This window comes from Lactuca virosa, chromosome 1 (assembly GCF_052849685.1).
Source record: "Lactuca virosa cultivar CGN04683 chromosome 1, Lactuca_virosa_CGN04683_v6, whole genome shotgun sequence".
Lineage (NCBI taxonomy): Eukaryota > Viridiplantae > Streptophyta > Magnoliopsida > Asterales > Asteraceae > Lactuca > Lactuca virosa.
The window spans coordinates 216,898,964-216,918,202 of NC_136426.1; the positions used below are offsets into that span (position 1 = coordinate 216,898,964).

Consider the following 19,239-nt stretch of genomic DNA (forward strand, 5'->3'; position numbering starts at 1 on the left):
CAAACTTCTTTTTTCTATGTTAACTAATACTATCATCATACCTAACACCTGTATTGAATTAAGAAACAAAATATATCATATTCAAGCTTAATACAAACTCATTTCATATCTTAAATGAGATATCGAGATTAAATAATATTACTCTATTTCTAAATACAAAGAAACTACAAATAACAAGCAGCAGAAAATATAAATGGAATCAAACTAACAAAAACCATCTAAAAAAGAAATTGACACTTCTAAATTCAACAAGAAAAACTACTCTATTGTGGAGACATATAGTAAAATGGCATTGGTTTTTGAGGCTTCACCAAAAAAGCAACAAACTAATAAAATAATCATATTTGGGAGCTTCACTGGAGCAACAAATGTCTTTAAGATATGATCCACTCAAAAGCCATGAATTTTGATGACCCTACTTGGCCAAAAACATATCCACACATCTCAAATGAAACCAACAAGCAAATGAGAATTTAACCATTTAAATAGCAAATGAAACCTGCATTTAGACACAAATTATATCTGCTCCATAATCAGCTCATTAACAGTTTTGATCCTTTCTAAAGAATGTTGAATCATTTCCTCAGTCCATCGCTTCCTTTATTTGCATACACACTGTCAATAACATGAGATGACAGTTGTAATACAATAAATCCAGATAAATCATAACCATAGTACTGAAGATGGGATAAAAAAACACAAAATCAAACAAAACCACAAACTGATGAATCCACAATCTATAACATGAGTCATTAACAAGATGATTAAAATGCATGTCTTGTATAATCATACAATATGACACCTTTTTTTTTGTAAGCCAATAAAAAAGATATTTCCATGGCCAGTATGTTGGAATCTTAATTCCTTAATCCCTCCACTCCTGTCTTCCACTCCTAAAAGCTAACACAATTTCTGGAACAAAGTAGGGGACATCATCAAAGAGTGGTTGGGTCTCTTTACTTGTTTAATATTATAAGCTTACTCCAGCTTATATATATATATATATATATAGCATATATCGAGTTATGAATATGCAGAGCAACACAAAACACATTGTAAACCAATTGGTTTTTGAGTGATATTTCCAATTATAAATCAAAGAGATATTTTGATATATTTATCAGTGTTTTTTACAATCTCTATACTAGAATTGGTATCAGAGCTTTCGAAATCAGTCAAGGGGAGCTGTGAAAGCTTTGAATTACCTGGTGATCAAGAAGGACACCAGTAAAGATGTCAGACAAAGAAGGAGATGGTGGTGATGCTGGTCCGGCTCCGGTGAAACTTAAAGAGATAGGATCAACCACAGTGGCTTGCCCGATGTTGAATTCCACAAATTACACCGTATGGTCCCTGCGTATGAAAGTTGTACTTCGAATTCATAAAGCCTGGACCATAATCGATCCAGGAGAAGAGAAGAATGATGAAAAGAATTACCTTGCCATGGGATTGATGTATCAAGCAATCCCTGAGAGCTTGATAATGCAGATAGGGGACGTCGATGAAGCGAAGGTCCTCTGGGAGTCGATTAGGGCTCGACATGTTGGAGCCGACAGAGTAAAAGAGGTTCGATTTCAAATTCTCACCGCCGATCTAGACCGACTGAAGATGCAGGAGACAGAGACGATAGACGCTTTCGCCGGAAAGCTCGCTGGAATCGCCTCGAAGTCAGCGTCACTGGGAGAACCCATCGGAGAAACGAAACTCGTGAAGAAACTCTTGACGGTGGTACCTCATCGGTTCATTCAAATCGTTGCCTCCCTCGAGCAAGTGCTTGACTTGAAGACAATATCCTTCGATGACGTCGTAGGGCGTCTGAAAGCGTATGAAGAAAGAATCAAAGCAGATGAAGGCGGAGACGGGCAACAAAGGGTGTTGATGGCTAGAACGAGTGGTGGTGGTGGATGGAGAAATGATGGCGGTGGAGGTTCAGGATCGTCGGGGAAGACGAATTGGGGAAAACGGGGGAAGGGTTCTAATGGCACCGAGTCGGGAGGCTTTAATCGAAATGGGTCAAGCGGGTCGGGTGGTGGATCCGGGTCGGTAGGATCCAGTGGGTCAGGCCCAAAAGGAAATAGACCCAATTCGACCCAAAACAATAATAAGCCCAATAACCGGCCCAATTCTAATTCGGACTCAAACCGAAACCCGAAAAAAGATCTGTCGAAGATTATATGCTACAGATGTGATAAGTCGGGCCATTACGCATCCAAATGTCCGGACAGAACCCAAAAATTCCAAGAAAGTAATTTTACTGAACACGACGATGCCGGTGAAACAGTATTTTTACACGAGACCGTGTTTTTGAACGAAGAGAAAGTGATACCGTCTCGATACAACTCACAAGAAAACGATGTATGGTATTTGGACAACAGGGCGAGTAATCACATGACGGGAAATCATTCATTTTTCTCCGAACTCGACGAAGGAATAACCGGAAAGGTCAAATTCGGTGATAATTCGTGTGTCGAAATAAAAGGGAAAGACTCAATTATTTTCCAAGGAAAATCGGGACAACAACGATTGATAACGGAGATTTATTTCATTCCGGATTTGAAAAATAATATTTTCAGTCTCGGACAAGCAACCGAAGCCGGGTGCGATATTCGGATGAAAGACAACTATTTGACAATGCATGATGCCGACAACTGCTTGTTAATGAAGGTACAAAGAACTCCAAACCGCATTTATAAAATACAGTTGCCCATTGGAGTACCTATTTGCCTTCATACAAGACTGAGTGAAGACACGTGGCGCTGGCATGCAAGACTTGGACACATCAATTTCGAGTCAATGAAAAAGATGTCCAAGAAAGGTCTAGTCAAAGGGTTACCCCATTTTGACAGTGAAAATCAATTGTGTGAATCTTGTTTGGTGGGCAAGCAAACAAGAAAGTCATTTCCATTAATGACGACGTACAAAGCAACACGGCCATTGGAGCTAGTTCACGGTGATTTATGTGGTCCGATAACACCGTCAATGAAGGGTCAAAATCGGTACATTTTCACACTAATTGACGATTTTTCACGGTATATGTGGATTTTTCTCTTAAAAGAGAAAAATGAGGCGTTTTTACACTTCAAAAAATTTAAAGCTTTGTCGGAGAATGAGCTCGGAAAGTCTTTAAAGGTGTTTCGAAGTGATCGAGGAGGTGAGTTTACTTCGCTCGAGTTTAATTCCTTTTGTGATATGAATGGAATCAAACGCCATCTTACCGCCCCATATTCACCACAACAAAACGGTATTGTGGAACGAAGAAACAGAGCACTTATGGACATGACACGAAGTATCATGAAGGCGATGCATGTTCCAAACTATCTATGGGGAGAAGCGGTAAAACATTCCACAAACCTGATCAACCGTGTTTACACAAGAGTACTTGGTGATACAACTCCGTACGAGAAGTTGTATAAAAGAAAACCTAATTTGGAGAACGTACGCATCTTTGGGTGTTTAGCGTATGCAAAAGTTGAACCGGTAAACGTGAAAAAATTGGATGCAAGATCAAGACCATTGGTTCATCTTGGTTCTGAACCGGGTATAAAAGCCTATCGGTTATTTAACCCGGTTACACAAAAAATAATCGTAAGTCGAGACGTTATTTTTAATGAAACCAAAGGATGGAATTGGGTTAACGAAGCTACACCTGACAATGAAGAACCAGGATCATTCATAGTACCATGGGATTTACCGGAAGATGAGGCAAACAACAACCAAGGAAACGATGTAAACAACGAACCAAACGAATCGGATCACGAGATTGAAGACGGAGTGGAGGTACAAGAAAATGAGCAACCAAGTCCGATCAACAACAACGTGAACAATGTTCAAAACCAAAGGCCCACAAGACAAAAGGTGCTTCCAATTCGATTACGAGATTATGTACTTTATGTTGATGAAATTGAAGAACTTCTCCTAGCAACCAATGACGAGCCGGTACCGGTTGAAGAGGCGAAGAAAGAACCAGAGTGGGTCAAAGCCATGAATACAGAAATCAATTCGATCAACAAGAACAATACTTGGTCTCTCGTAAACAAACCTATGGGGGTGAAGCCCATTGGACTCAAATGGGTGTTCAAGCTGAAGAAAAATGCAGATGGAACCATAAACAAACACAAGGCGAGGTTGGTTGCTAAAGGGTACGTACAACAACCTGGTATTGACTTTCAAGAAGTATTTGCTCCGGTAGCTCGCATCGAAACCATACGGTTTCTCATTGCCTTAGCCGCTACCAATGGATGGGAGCTTCACCACTTGGATGTCAAGACGGCTTTCTTACATGGAGAGTTGAGAGAAACCGTCTATATGTATCAACCGGAAGGCTACATAAGGAAAGGCGACGAGCACAAGGTGTACCGTCTTTCAAAAGCACTATATGGTCTTAGACAAGCACCGAGAGCATGGAATACGAAACTTGATGGGATTTTGAAAGGAATGAAATTTCACAAGTGCATGAAAGAACCATCGGTGTACCGGAAGAACGAAGGATCCAACTTGCTAATTTTAGCAATCTATGTTGATGATTTGTTTGTCACAGGTACAAATTTGAGCATGATCAAAAGGTTCAAATTTGAAATGTCCAAGAACTTCGAGATGTCTGATCTTGGAAGATTAACTTACTACCTGGGCATTGAAGTCAAACAGGATGAATCGGGGATTACAATAAACCAAGAAGCGTATGCACAACGCATTCTGAAGGAAGCCGGTTTACATGATTGCAATCCTACCCACATTCCCATGGATCCAGGAACCAAAATGTCGAAGGCCGAAGATGAACCCGAAATCGACCCGACACAATACCGAAAGTTGGTAGGATGCCTTAGATATCTCTTGCAGACAAGACCCGATATGACATATGCGGTTGGAGTTGTTAGTCGATACATGCAAGATCCAAGATAATCACATGGTGTTGCAATCAAACACATCCTAAGGTATTTACAAGGAACAACGGGATACAGAATCAAGTACGAGAGGATGGGACAAAATCGAATAATTGGTTACAGTGATAGTAGTCATAATGTTGATCCAGATGACGGAAGAAGCACAACTGGTCATATTTTCTACTATGGGTTGTCTCCAATAACATGGTGTTCGCAAAAGCAAGATACTGTTGCTTTATCATCTTGCGAGGCAGAGTTCATGGCAGCCACTGCGGCTGCATGTCAAGCAATATGGCTTCAAGATTTGCTGGGAGAAATCTTGAACAAAACGCAAGAGAAAGTGGTTCTTAGAGTTGATAACAAGTCGGCTATCGAACTAACAAAGAATCCCGTTTTTCACGGAAGAAGTAAACACATTCACACTAGGTTTCACTTCATTCGTAAGTGTGTTGAAAAGGAACAAGTGGAGGCGAAGTACATTCCAGGTGAAGAACAAAAGGCAGACATTCTCACAAAACCATTGGCTCGAACCAAGTTCAAGACAATGCGGGACTTGATCGGGATTGAAGACATCTCTAGAAGGACTTAGAGATTCGGGGGTGATTGTTGGAATCTTAATTCCTTAATCCCTCCACTCCTGTCTTCCACTCCTAAAAGCTAACACAATTTCTGGAACAAAGTAAGGGACATCATCAAAGAGTGGTTGGGTCTCTTTACTTGTTTAATATTATAAGCTTACTCCAGCTTATATATATATATATATATATATATATATATATATATATATATATATATATATATATATATATATATAGCATATATCGAGTTATGAATATGCAGAGCAACACAAAACACATTGTAAACCAATTGGTTTTTGAGTGATATTTCCAATTATAAATCAAAGAGATATTTTGATATATTTATCTGTGTTTTTTACAATCTCTATACTAGACAGTATACCCTCATTTAGGCATTTACACAAACAGATTGTGTGCATATTGATGTTTCATAAGGTAATTGTGAAAGTACAACCTTCAATGAACTCATGTAATTTGATTTATGCCAATCAAACAATAACAACAACAAGCACATGAAAAACAAAAAATACGGCCAAGCAAAACCCTACGAAAATAATTTTAGTTAAGAAATTAAATCTACAGGGAAACAAAAAAATGCAAAATAGAAGGAAAAATAACATGAAATTCGATGCATACATTTGTTGATCGCTCTGAAAATCTGGAGGAAGGTGAACTCCAATTGAAACTTCTCAATTGATTTGGAATACACGTTCAGGTGGTTATGTTCACGACGCGAAATGAGGGTCAAACTCGTAAAGAGATTGTGATAAATAGGGTGACGAACGCTTTGGCGACACTGAGGGGGGATAAATTGACATGGGGCGATATTGTGATTCTGAATTGTTTGAGACCAGATTGAGGAAGAATCCTTTGATTACGATTGATTCCGATTTCTAAGAGGTTTTTAGTTTAATTAGAGGGAGATACGATATGGAAATTGCCTCGGTTTAAACTCTAAAAATTCTAGCACGGGCGGAAGCTTTTTATGTTGGAGGGAACTAGGAGCGCCAATATAAAAATTAGAATTTTAGATGATATAGTGACATAAAACACTATGTGCCACTAAAAACGTCTATAGTGACACAAAATAAAATATGCCACTAAAAAATTGTGCAACTAAATGTAAATTTGTTTGTATTGATTATAGATATAAATTTGTTTGTATTGATTATAGATATATGGTAACGTTCGATTGAAATCTTTGTATTATTTTTATCGTGTGCGATCTTTTTGACAATTTTTTGTGTTTAACCAATTAGCATTAATATATACCAAACTGTTTTATAAAATAAAATGAAAAATATGAATGTATCTTATTTAATTTATTTGATGGATGTTACATATATCTCATGAATAATATTATTATAAAGAAAACATTAAGATAAGAGATGGTTTGTTTAAGTAGACGTAGACATAGCCGAAGGAGATAATGAACATGAATACATGATAATCATAATAGATATTTCATGAGATATATTTGAAATAAAATCTTTTCTAAACAAGTATCGTATGTTTTAAAACCCAAAACAAGATTCTTGTATTTTCTGGAACAAGATAAAAAAAGGGTAATAACTGAAAAACAAAATGCAAAACAAAAATGCTAAACGGTTAAACCAAAATTGTTACTTTAAAAAAAATAGATATAATTTCAATCATTTTTTATATAAAAATGGGAGTAAATTAATATCGTCAAAATTACATGTATGGTCCCTAACCCTTTTTTTTTATTTTTTGCACTCGGATCGTCCATGTGGTTTGAATTTGTTGCGTTTTTCGTCCTTACATACATAAAGTTAGAGACCAAACGTGTAATTTTGACCAAACCATAGAGACAAAAAATGCAACAAAATCAAACCACATGGACGATCCGAATGCAAAAGAAAAGTTAGGGACCAAACAGACAATTTTTATCAAACCATAAGGACTATTTCAGTAATTTACTCTAAAAATTATACATAAACAAATGGATATTAAACCTAGGAAAAATGACAGGGTGACCTATATGTATTTCTGACTTTTCCTTTTTGGTCACTTAAGTTTCTTCTGCCTTCTAAGGGAATAAATATATTAGTGACCTGACTTTTAAGACTCTCCACCTTCAGTAGTCAGTATCATCTTTTAGCTTGTTAGTTAATTAAAAAAATAAATTAAAATCAGCTGTATAAAACAAATCTGTAAAAACTAATAAATAAAATATGTGTTTTTTTTAACATTTTTATTATCTAACAAAAAAATAATGCACTACGATTATATATTTTAATGTAAAGAAAACATAAATTTGTAAAAAAAAAAAATGATGTAAAGAATCCATTTTAAATAAACCATTTTGAATTACTTTTGGTGTTCATCATGGATCGAGTTCCTTGAGTCAACTGTAAACCTCAAAAGTCAAAATTAATTATTTATACCTGTTGAATGAGGTAAACAACAAAGAATGAAATCCACCACCAGTTTTTCCCATACTGTCGAGCCATATCATACCTCCAGTCTTCCCTAGCACCCCATTGCCATTTTTCTCGCCGGAAATAATTATGAGTCAACCTCACGGCCCCAACCCACGTTAGCGCCACCGCAACTCTCGACCTCCATAAGTTAAATTGCGAAGCAGGGTGAGTCTGAAAGTAATGCAATAGCATCACCGGAATCACAGTCTAGTACACATCTATCATCTACAAAACCATAGAAATGTAAAATTGTCAGAAATAGATGAACAATTGAGTTAATTGGGGATTTAGGAATTAGGATCGAATGGTGAATTCAAAGAGGGGTTGATTAATTACCCGATTGCTGGATTGGATGTGGTTGATGATGAGCCAGAAAAGGAGATCGATGTTGAGGAAGAAGAGGGAAGACAACGACTCAGACACAGTTAACCATCAAATACGCAATCCATGTGAATCAACGAATAGTTGTGTTTCAATCGATGATCTCAAAACATCCGGTTGTATACATGACCGAAATTAGATGACAAAGATGGCAGTTGAAGATGTTGGTGGATTCAATTAGAGAGGAAGCATAAGCAGTAGTGGATTCTATTAAAAGGGTTTTTATATGTGTGAGAGAGATGCATATGAAACAAAAGTAAAAAGGTCAATATCTATGTGGCAGCTACTTGTCAAAAGTGACCGACCTGATAAAAAATAGTTTGTATCCTTAAAACATACAAATACAAAAAAAAAAAAAAAAAAAAAAAAAAAAAAAAAAAAAAAAAACCTTTATGGACTGAACAACTAAAATCAAAATACATAGTAGGAAAGTTGCCTTTTGTAGAGAAAATCAAAATATATTTTCCTTGGTCTGGATGCATTTTTTGGGGTTTTAGTCCAAACCACGACTTTTTTGGATTGATGATCATTTTGAGGTAGTTTCGTTGCGTTTTTGGTCCCTTGGTAAATTGAAATGACTGTAATGCCCTTCTGATATTTTTTTTTTATATTTTTTCTATTTAATTTAAATGAAAAAGAAAATAAATAATTAAACTGAACCCACATCTCTCTCTCTCTCTCTCTCTCTCTCTCTCTCTCTCTCTCTCTCTCTCTCTCATTTCACCTAAAAATCATCTGCAGAATCCATCTTCATCTTCCTCACACTTCTTCATCTAAAAATACTCTTGTCAAAAATGAAATCGGAATACCTGTAACTGGAAATTCAGATGAAGAAAAAACCCCACATAAATAATTTTTGGGTTTTCTTTCTCGCTCTAAAATATACCAGAAGACCATCTTCTTCATGTTGGAGCTTGAAACCCGCTGGAACTTACCTCCAGCTCCTTTTATATTTGCTAAAATCCACATTCTCCTCCTATTATCTCTGCTGAAATCATAAATTTTGACAACTACACCTATCATATTTTTGGTTTGATGTCCCACAAAATAGAGAACAAAAATACTAGGTTGATTCTTGGATCTACGCAATCGGATTCCCCCAATCGAAGACTTTAACCCATATGATTAAGGTCTTATAAATCCACTTTGCTGGCCACCGAAGTGATGTCCGTTTTATTCACTGACATGGGTGGTGGTGGCAGTCTTCGCATCAAACTCTTTTCTTGGGTTATTTTCGCATCAAACTCACTCACACATATATACTTGAATCGTAGGTTTTAGGTGTAACTAACCAAAATCAAAATCAAATAGCACCCTCCTGGGTTGTCTTTTATTAGGAAGAATTGCATTTCCAGGGTCGGATTGTATGTGTGGGTCTGGTGTTTTGAAGAGGTTGTGAATACGAGTAATGGGTAAGTGAAGTAGAGGGTTCGATGGTGTGGGTGGATTTAAATCCACAATGTTCAATCTCCGACAAGGTAAGATGCTTCTCCGGTCAACCAATTTTTAGTTCTCCTGTCACATAGAGAGAGAGAAGCACTGGAAGAATCTAAGCTCGTCATTGTTTATTACTAGTTAACTCATCTTATTGAAGAAGAACTTATGAAGGTATGGGTTTAACTGGGTTTAAAGAAAGGTGTACAGGATGGGGGAGGTATACGGGAGAGAGAGAGAGAGAGAGAGAGAGAGAGAGAGAGAGAGAGAGAGAGAGAGAGAGAGAGAGAGAGAGAGAGACCTTCTTATTGTATTAATTATTAAAATAAATAAATTAGTATTAGATTTAAAAAGAAATGAAAGAAAAATGAAAAATAAATATCCTAAGGGTATTATAGTCATTTCAATTTTCGGAGGGACTATTTTCACATACAAACTAGTCCAAAAGGACCATCAATCCAAAAAAATCGTGGTTTGGACTAAAACCCCAAAAAAATACATATTACAAGACATTTTTGTAATTTTGTCTATTTTATATTTTATGCGGATCTGGGGATCTATGAAACTATGAAAATGACATCCGTACATTACGTGGAGACTACTTTGGTTTTGTTGTATGATTGTGTGATAAAAGGAAAGCTGCCTTTTGTAGAGAAAATCTTTACATTCAAACACCAACACCACCGCAATATATATACCCCTCCCTCGCACCTCTTCTTCCACAAGCTTAACCATCGTCTCCACTACGTAAACCTTCGCAACGATCTGATCTTTCATAGCCAAATTGATGGACCGTAACTTCAACGTCGGTGATGCCGGAGTGATCAAAGCCAAAACCAGAACGTCTTCTATGCAAGAAGGTCTTCGACTGCCACACGAATATTGTCGCACAACACATGGCGGGATGGCTTCCGCCGGCCAAGTCTTGTTGCCACACCAACTCTGTAAATCAACCGGCATCAGCAGGTTTTCCGAAGGTGGCCATGCAATCAACCGCCCAGTTAGTCAAAAGAAAGACAAAAACCTCATGTTGCCTCATGAATTTTTTGGCGGCAATGGGAGTCGTATTGCCGGAGAAGAAATCCTGTTGCCTCATCAACCGTGCGAATCAGTCGGCAGCAGCTGGTTTTCCGATGATGAAATCAAGCGTAAAATTAGTGCTAAGATAGACAACACCGTCGTTTTGCCTCATGAAGCCGTTGGCCGCCATAGGAGTAGGATTGCCGGTGAAGAAGTCATGTTGCCGCATCAACTGTGGGAATCAATGGGCGGCGGCAGGTTTTCCGATGGTGCAAGTAAACACGATAATACTCCAAAGAAAGACAAAACCATCACAGAAGAATTCGGTGACAGGTGTCAATCAAGATGCAGCGGAGGTGAGAAGATCTTGTTACCCCATGAATTACTCAGGAACAAAACCGATGTTTGAGATTCTGCAATCTAACTCTCCATCAGTAACAAGAATGATCAGAATTTCCTTTTGCCATGTAATCTTTCGATAGAGATGAAGATCCCAGATGGAAACTTTTCTAAGGATATGATCATGCTTTCCGTGAATCTTGCAGGAACTGCATTTGAGCTTTCTTTGGGCAGATAGGATAGGTTTAGGTACACCATGGTTGCTTGTAATTCATTGGATCTTGTTTAATCAGAAAGTATTTACTTATAATTATATATATTCCTACATAATTGATTTTTATGATATGCGTCCCATAATCCCAAAATGTATACCTTGTCAAAGGAGTTTGTATCACAAATATCACGACCAGCTAGTTCAACATTAAAACGTTTCGATGATTATGAGATATCCAAAAAAATATTGACTAATATAATAGTATATTGTTCAATTAACAGATACTTCTTAGGATATATAGTAGTTTAATAAGAAAGTATATTTAATTTAACTTAGTTTATGGAATATTTAAATAGTTAAGACGTTACAAAGTGGAAATATGTCAAAAATGTTAACTTAGTTTACCAAATCTATCTATCTACTATAATAAATGAAGATCTATTTTGCTACATGTCAATCTTTCATTAGTTTTGACACTTGTTATTTTGTGATATTTTTTAAAAAAAATAATATCCACATGTAAATTTTTGGGTTTTTTTTTTCAAATTTTAAAATTAAAAAGCCACATAATACTTGTATTTATATATGTAAAATATTAAGGTCCCGTTTGATAGTTTCTGTCTAGGAAAGTGCTGTCTGGGAAAGTTTTCTGACTGGGAAAGAAACTATGCTGTTTGATTGTACATCTGATTGACTGTTTTGAATGATGAAAAAACGTAATAATTCAATAAAAAATAAATTTTAAAAAAGTTATTTTAAAAAATTAATAATCCAATAAAGAAAGAAAGAGGCGGGGTTTGGTGTATAATTGTCTTTCCAGCCCATTCAGCCAGAAAGATATGATTTTGGGGCTTTCTGGGAAAGACATATCTTACCGGGAAAGACTCATTCTTTTGTGCAAATCAAACAGTCTTTCTGGTCCATTCAGCCAGAAAGCTCTGTTTGAACCTGGAAAGATGCGTATCAAACGGGACCTAAATGTAATAAATATGATAGTAAATTGCAATTAATACGTTTTCTTCATTCCTTATTTTAAAATTTTAATTTAAAAAATACTTATTGTTTACCCTTTGATATTTAATATTTTTTAATCAATACGTGTAATACACGAGTTTTACACCTACTATTTGAATATATAAATGTTTTTTTATATTATGTAATATATCTATTCAATAATAAATTAATGTAATATAATGATCTAACAAATAAATATAAATAATATAATATTTAGTATTGTAATATTTAATAAATAATGAAACCACTACGATCTATAGTTGCTTGTATAGCCACATGTTATTTTTTTATTGTTAAATTGGATAACTAGTATAAGAATATTTGTTTCTGTTAGTAAAAATGAATTATTATTTTGAATTTCATATTGTTTTTGGTTTATAAAATAAAAACTGAATATGATAAAAAAATCGAATAATAATTTTAATAATTTATAAATTTATAAATTATTTTTTAATATAATATTTTGATATATACTTATAAAAAGTTTTTTGTCTATAAAATATTAAACTATAATATATTCTTCTTTGTAGGTATTAATAAAATTTAATTCATAATAATTAAACAATTTTCTCTAATTTATTTTATAGTATGCTAATACTCCAAGTACATATATTTATTACATTGTCTTGCCTCTTGAAACCGAATTACAAAAACCGATCCAACTGAATAGTAATTTGGTTGGATCGATCATATTTGATTTTAGTTTGAACTATTTGGATCTATGTTTTGAAAACCAAAATCAAATTAGATTCATTTAATTGGATCAGATCGAACCGATCCATCAAAATGAACACCCCTAGTCACCTCTATAATTGTAGAGGCGCTTGAGTAGTCCACGAACATGCTCTTTTAATAACATCATTATGACCGGCTATTAAAAGTTCATATGTATACATTGAATCACTATAGTTTTCCTTTATACAAATTTAGTCGCTAATCTTTTTTATATAAATTTAGTCACTAATCTATCTTTTTCGTATACATTTTACCATCAATCTTACATAAGTTGTTAAATAATATCATTTCAGAAAAAACATATATTTACATATTTTGTGTAACATTCTGTTTCGAGAAGTTTCTTATTTCGGGATTTTGGACCGTAATTCAATCATGTGAAGGTCTTGTGCTTCAAGGAAATAAGGTTTAGACCTTATTTGATGTTGATAATATTGGTTGTGTGATCTAAGCCATTGATTTGTGATTTGGAGCCAAAGGGTAAAATGGAAAAAGTGATGTTTCATACTTCTTGCATGAATTAATTATTTTATTTCGATTTGTTTTTTTAGCCAAAAGTAATTGGATAAAATTATGGGGCTTGTCAGTACCTTCATGTGGATATAAAGATCGTTGAAAACAAAGTTGAAACAAAGAAGTTATGATTGTTTGAAGCTGGAATGGATTTGGGTGAAAACCCGTCGCCACAAGGTGGGAGCTGCAACCAGGTGGAAACTAGGAGCCCAAGCCCACAAACTCCTTGGGAGATTCATGTTTTAGGGTATTTTCTTAGCCTCTATCACATCTAGAACTATTTGGGAGAAACCCTAGCCTCCATCTTCAAGATTTGAGCTCCTCATCTCTCATTTTTTGGATGCTTTTGCTTATGTTTTCATGAAGCTTAAAGATCAAGAAGGTTCTTTTGGTTGCAATGAATGTTATTGCAAGTTTAGATCCATCAAAGCTACTTCATTTATGGACTATTGTGAGTATAAAGTTCATATCTTGCAATTTAGTTATTTAGATATCTTCATTTGTGGTTTTTGTCACTTTTGGTTCATTTTATGGGTGATCTTGGAGTGGAGTGGACTCCAACATCTTTTGATCAGTTTGTAATGCTTTTTGGACCTCATGGACTAGGAAAGTTATGATCTTTTGCATTCCCTTTTAGCCATGCAAGTTATCTTGGTCCTTTAGGTCATTTTGGTGTATTGAAGTTTAGATCTTGAAAGTTTGTGATATTGTTACACATAAAGTTGGAAACTTTATCCATCTAAACATCATGTTGATTCAGATTTGAAAGTTGGAGACTTGGACTTAATGGATTAAGTTAAGAAAGATTCATTCTTAGTCCCTTTAAGAGTTAAAGACTAGATCTTGGTTGTTTGGATTATCCTAATGAATAAAGTTGGAAACTTTATCCATTAAGAAGCTATTATTAACCAAATATGATAATATGAGTTTTGGTCTTTAAGGATTAAGATCTAGTGAAGAAAAAATGTTTCTGACCGAAACCATGATGAATAATGACCATTATTTATGATTTTACTCTAATGTTTTGAGAATACTTTTACTCTGATTGTCTTTTGAAACAAGCGAATGAATGGTTTTGGTTGATCTAAAACGAAATTTTTTTACTTAGTATTTTTGAGACGTTATAGGTTGGTATCCGAGCCTTGGTTTGAGGGATTCAGGCACATTTCCAAGTGTGTCTAAACTCAAACTGAGGATTTCTAAAAAAAATTGTTAAAAGAAAATGATTTTCTACAAAGGGTTTAATAAAGAAAAGTAGGTGCGATGCATGCAATCAGCCTAGCTTAAGTAAGTGATTCTCAAAATACCCATACATGTTGATATATTATATGTGATATGGTATGATATGCATGCTAGATGTTAGAGTAAGTATTTGCTCATGGTTGCAACTAGGATGCCTGCTTAGGAGAGATGCCTTTTATGACTGATATGTGAATTGTTGGAGATGCATGATAGTGTGTAGGATAAGTATCTTCAGAAATTGCATGATAGAACTGGCTGATCTTTATGATGCCTTGTTGCTTGATAGATTTGCTGCTTGCTTTGTGCTATGTGAAACCTATATTGATGTTAATAAACTAATAATAGAATACGTTAGGTTGCATGGTATAAAGATTAAATAGTTTTAGAATGTTTTATTTGGCTCTATTGCACATCTATTGTTTGAGTCGAACCGTTGCGGTACAAGATCTTTCAGTCGAAAGATTATTTAATGTTTGTTGCATGTGATTGTATTCGTAAGATATTTAGTTGACATTGATTGAAGTTTCTTTCGCAACTGATAGTAGGGTGGGGTGGGAATTCCTAGTTACCTAGGAAGAATGTTAGAATGTGCTTGTGTAGGCACTTCCGTAAGAGAGATCCTAGAAGGAGAATCTAGGAAGATTAGGAGTGTATACTCGTTGGATAGTGGGTATATGTGATTAGATCGGTCGGACATGAGTGGTGACTTGGAAATCTTGAGAAAATTCTTGGGACGAATATGGATAGGCGTGAAAGGTAGTATGGGCCCATACTACTAAAAGCGCAGGATCCGTATGAGGACCAAGAACTGTCGAAAAGTTTTCTAAGGAGTTGGTTGATGGTAGATCGCATGGTTTGGCACCATGATTCATTGCAGCGTTTCCCATCTTTATCAACCCTTCAATTAAGGGTTTTCAGGATTAGAATGAGTCTGGTTATTTTTCAGGCCTTAGTGGTCATGGTAGTTTGGGTCTGAGTGGTGTATACCTGTGTTAGTTAGCTGATTCTAAGGTGTCTAGATCCTTTTTCGAAGTGGTGACATTTTGAGTCATGGGACTCAAACGGGAAGCGATTGTGATGATCCGCTCGAGGATTGCAACTTGAGGTTGAGTGATTGGTCGATGGATTAGGATTTAATTGTCTACGAAGGGGATTATGTTCTTCCAGCTTTCCTTGTTCAGAGGAAAGAGAGAGCGGGCTTATGATTTCAGACTTAGGATGTAGACCCATCATGGGACTAGATAATTGCGATTTTTGGCGGCAAGTGTGGGAATGCACAAGAGGATTCTTGTGGTGTGGTTGCCTCGAGATATTTCAGATGTGCGCAACAGAGTCATTATTGCTGAGATTGTAATAAGATGATATCAAGGGTCTGCTTTCTTTAAAATCAGTTAGGTCATGTTCTAACTGATTGTTTCAGGTAATATGGAGAAGTGAATCGATACCGACAACTTTCATTGTGTCCGATATGTCCTGACTATGAGAATGAAGCCTTTATTTTTCGTGTTGATCCTTGCGATGAGCTGCTTAATGAGAAATTAATGGCTAGATGGGTGGTTATTCCATTGGATGCTAGCTAGAGATTTAGTGATATGATAGGCCTGTCGGAGTGATTATTTGTGCCTCTACATGGAACGATAATGTTTAAGGTGGTAGTGCTAGGGAAAGTTCTGAGGTCTCCATCTGAGATTCAAAGTTTCCTTAAGTTTGGTTGCCCTTTAACTGAAGGAGCATTTTATGTTTTGTTATCCATTCTGAGAGTCAAGGACGGTAAGTATCTGGTGGAGCCGAGTCAAGGATTAGTTGTTGCAGACGATAGTTGGAGGTAGTTCTAACCCTAAGTAGGGGAGAACTGAGTATTCTCATTGGAGTATCAACAGGCTGTTTAATTTTGTGATTTTCGTACTTCAGGTCAGAGGAATCTGTGATATAAGTATGCGAGATTTTTTTGTTCAAGTTTATTGTTGCTTAAGAGAAGCAAGGTAGGCTACCATCGAAAGGTTCGTGGTTAGGAAGTTTTCATGTTGTGTTGGTCAAGGATTCTTCGAAGTCTTTCATGGTCATGGAGAATTCAAGGATATGTCAGATCGTGAGCTCAGAGCAAGCTACCACTAGGTTTATGTGTTCAGGGACACATGCGTTGTCCTCACATCAGAAGTTGTTGGGTGAGGAACTCATTGTAGACAGTATTCCTTTTCGGGAACGCCGAGGATCAGGTCAAGAAGCATCTAGGTTGCTCAGGTTAAGTATCGGTTGTCGAGGGATTTGTCAGCTTGTTGTATGGATCGCTATCTATAGTCAATGATAGGCAGTTGTTGATATGCCGATCAACTTCATAGCTCGGTAAGTGTATTGTGGTAAGTTCATAAAATATTTTTATGAGGGGTATATGTGGACAAAATAAGATAGCAAGAGAATATTTGGTCTGAATTTATTGGTATGGTTCTTATTTGGTTTATAGCTTTTGGATTGGAACACGAGTACAACTATCTATCTATTCTCTGGGTGCGTAAGACCATGTTTTTGTCTGATTTTGCGTTGGTGGCAGTCTAGACTGTGAAAGGATTGTGTTTTATGGAATTGTATGACTCGTGTTGCGTTTGGTAAGTGTTGAGAGGGATAATGTGTGGATTCATGCAAGTCGGTAGGATGATGGTTGAGTACCTTTAGGCTAATGTGGTGTTGGTCATGAGTGTTCAGGCCAGTAATGCAATGACGGCAAGATCGACATTGTATCATGAGCTTATTGTTCTATTGGTTAAATGGTGTCACAATCTATCGTGAACTAGTAGTTGTATGACTCATGTGGGTGGGTCCCGATTGTCATTTGATTGAGACTCTTATTTATCTGGTCGTTAGTCTTATTGGTATGGTTGGGTGTTATTACATTTTTTGGAGTCGGTAGAATCAGTGGCCAACTGGTTTAGATCATGGTAAAATTTTGTTTTGTTGGAAGTCTTAGTTGTGCATCGGAAGTCACTTGCTGAACGTTTGAATTTGAGGGTCCCCACTTGCTTGTGGGCTGTTATTAAGAGTTGGTTACCAGTGTTAGGTATTGGATCTGAAACTTCCGGTTATGAAGTTATTTGTAAATGTCTCAAGTGATTTGTCAGGTGGCTGTACAACTGACCCGATGATGGATTTGGATGCAACGTGAGATTCTTGGATTGACCATTATTACAATTGTGGAAGCAATGGGTTAGTTATGACTTATCAGGAGGTCAAGTGTGTATTTCAGGTTTTTTATGCACAATTTCCAAATTTTGGATTGGTTGAAATTCACGATCGGGATGTTTTGTGTAGTCTTTCTGTATTGTTTGGTGGTATAGTGAAACATCCCAAAATTCATGACCAAAAATTTCATTTTAAACCATTAAATAAAACCATAGTTATCAAACCATTCCATCAAAACAAGAGTCAAAGTATTTCAAAAAATTATTATCAAAGTTTCCAAATCAAAACATCAGAGTAAACATCCCAGGCTAAACATCATGGTGTGTGCAATGCAGTCATCCCAAGCTCTTCCCTTTGCTACCACAAGTACATGAAACCAAAATTGAAAACCGTAAGCACGAAGCTTAGTGAGTTACCCATACTACCATATACCATACACATAATCAAATACGCTGGGCCCCCGCCCGACCTTCCTCGGGCCCCGCTCGGCATCAGGTTTTTCCTGACATCAGTCCCCGCCTGGCATCGAGCCCCGCTCGGTATACAAATTTGTTTCTCCTAGGCCCCGCCTGTCACTGGGCCTCACCCGCTATACACATACAAAGAATATCATATAATCATGCTAGCACATAAAGAATCTTACACAATACTATATGTTCCAGTCCTAAGGCCTCGCCTATCATGGGCCCCGCGCCTACTCTGCTAATGATGAGATATGGAACCCCGTCCACACTCAGCTAGTGATGAGATACGGGACCCCGCCCACACTCACCTCCCTACCAGGCACATACAAGTATCAAAAAGACAACAAGTATAATCAAACATATAAACATTCCTCAGGCACCGCCCGACATCGGACCTTTGTCCGGAAAACATATAAGCATTCATCGGGCACCGCCCGTGTAACACCCAGAATCCAGAAGGTCAAGAAAAGAAAGAAAATCTACAAGTCAAGAGGTCTACTTGCCGAGTCCAGGGAGGAACTCGACGAGTAGCGGCAGATTTTTATGTCACAGATTAAGTGACCGACTCGACGAGTCAGGGGACCAACTCGACGAGTTGGTCAGGGTTTGGGAAAACCGAAATTCGGGCCTGGTACCCTATTTAAAGAACATGAGGCCTCTCACTCAGTCCCCTTACTACCCTCTCAAGTCCAGAAACGGAACCCTAGCCACCCAACTTCATTTCTTGAGCTTTGTGAAGATAAATGTTCATTTGGAGTGCACATCTTGGAGGATTGGAAGCAAGGATCAAGGAAGGAGGTGTAGATC

The 19,239-nt window shown here is 36.7% G+C and overlaps 1 long non-coding RNA gene across 1 annotated transcript; it reads right to left on the bottom strand.

Annotated features, from left to right (window-relative positions):
• Nucleotides 1-218: 218 nt before the first annotated feature.
• LOC145164794 (uncharacterized) lies at nt 219-8,482 on the bottom strand. The gene is made up of 3 exons (XR_013739874.1): nt 8,239-8,482; nt 7,867-8,127; nt 219-615 (listed from the first exon to the last, which is right to left on the bottom strand). It is a non-coding gene; the product is annotated as an uncharacterized LOC145164794 (long non-coding RNA).
• Nucleotides 8,483-19,239: the final 10,757 nt, after the last annotated feature.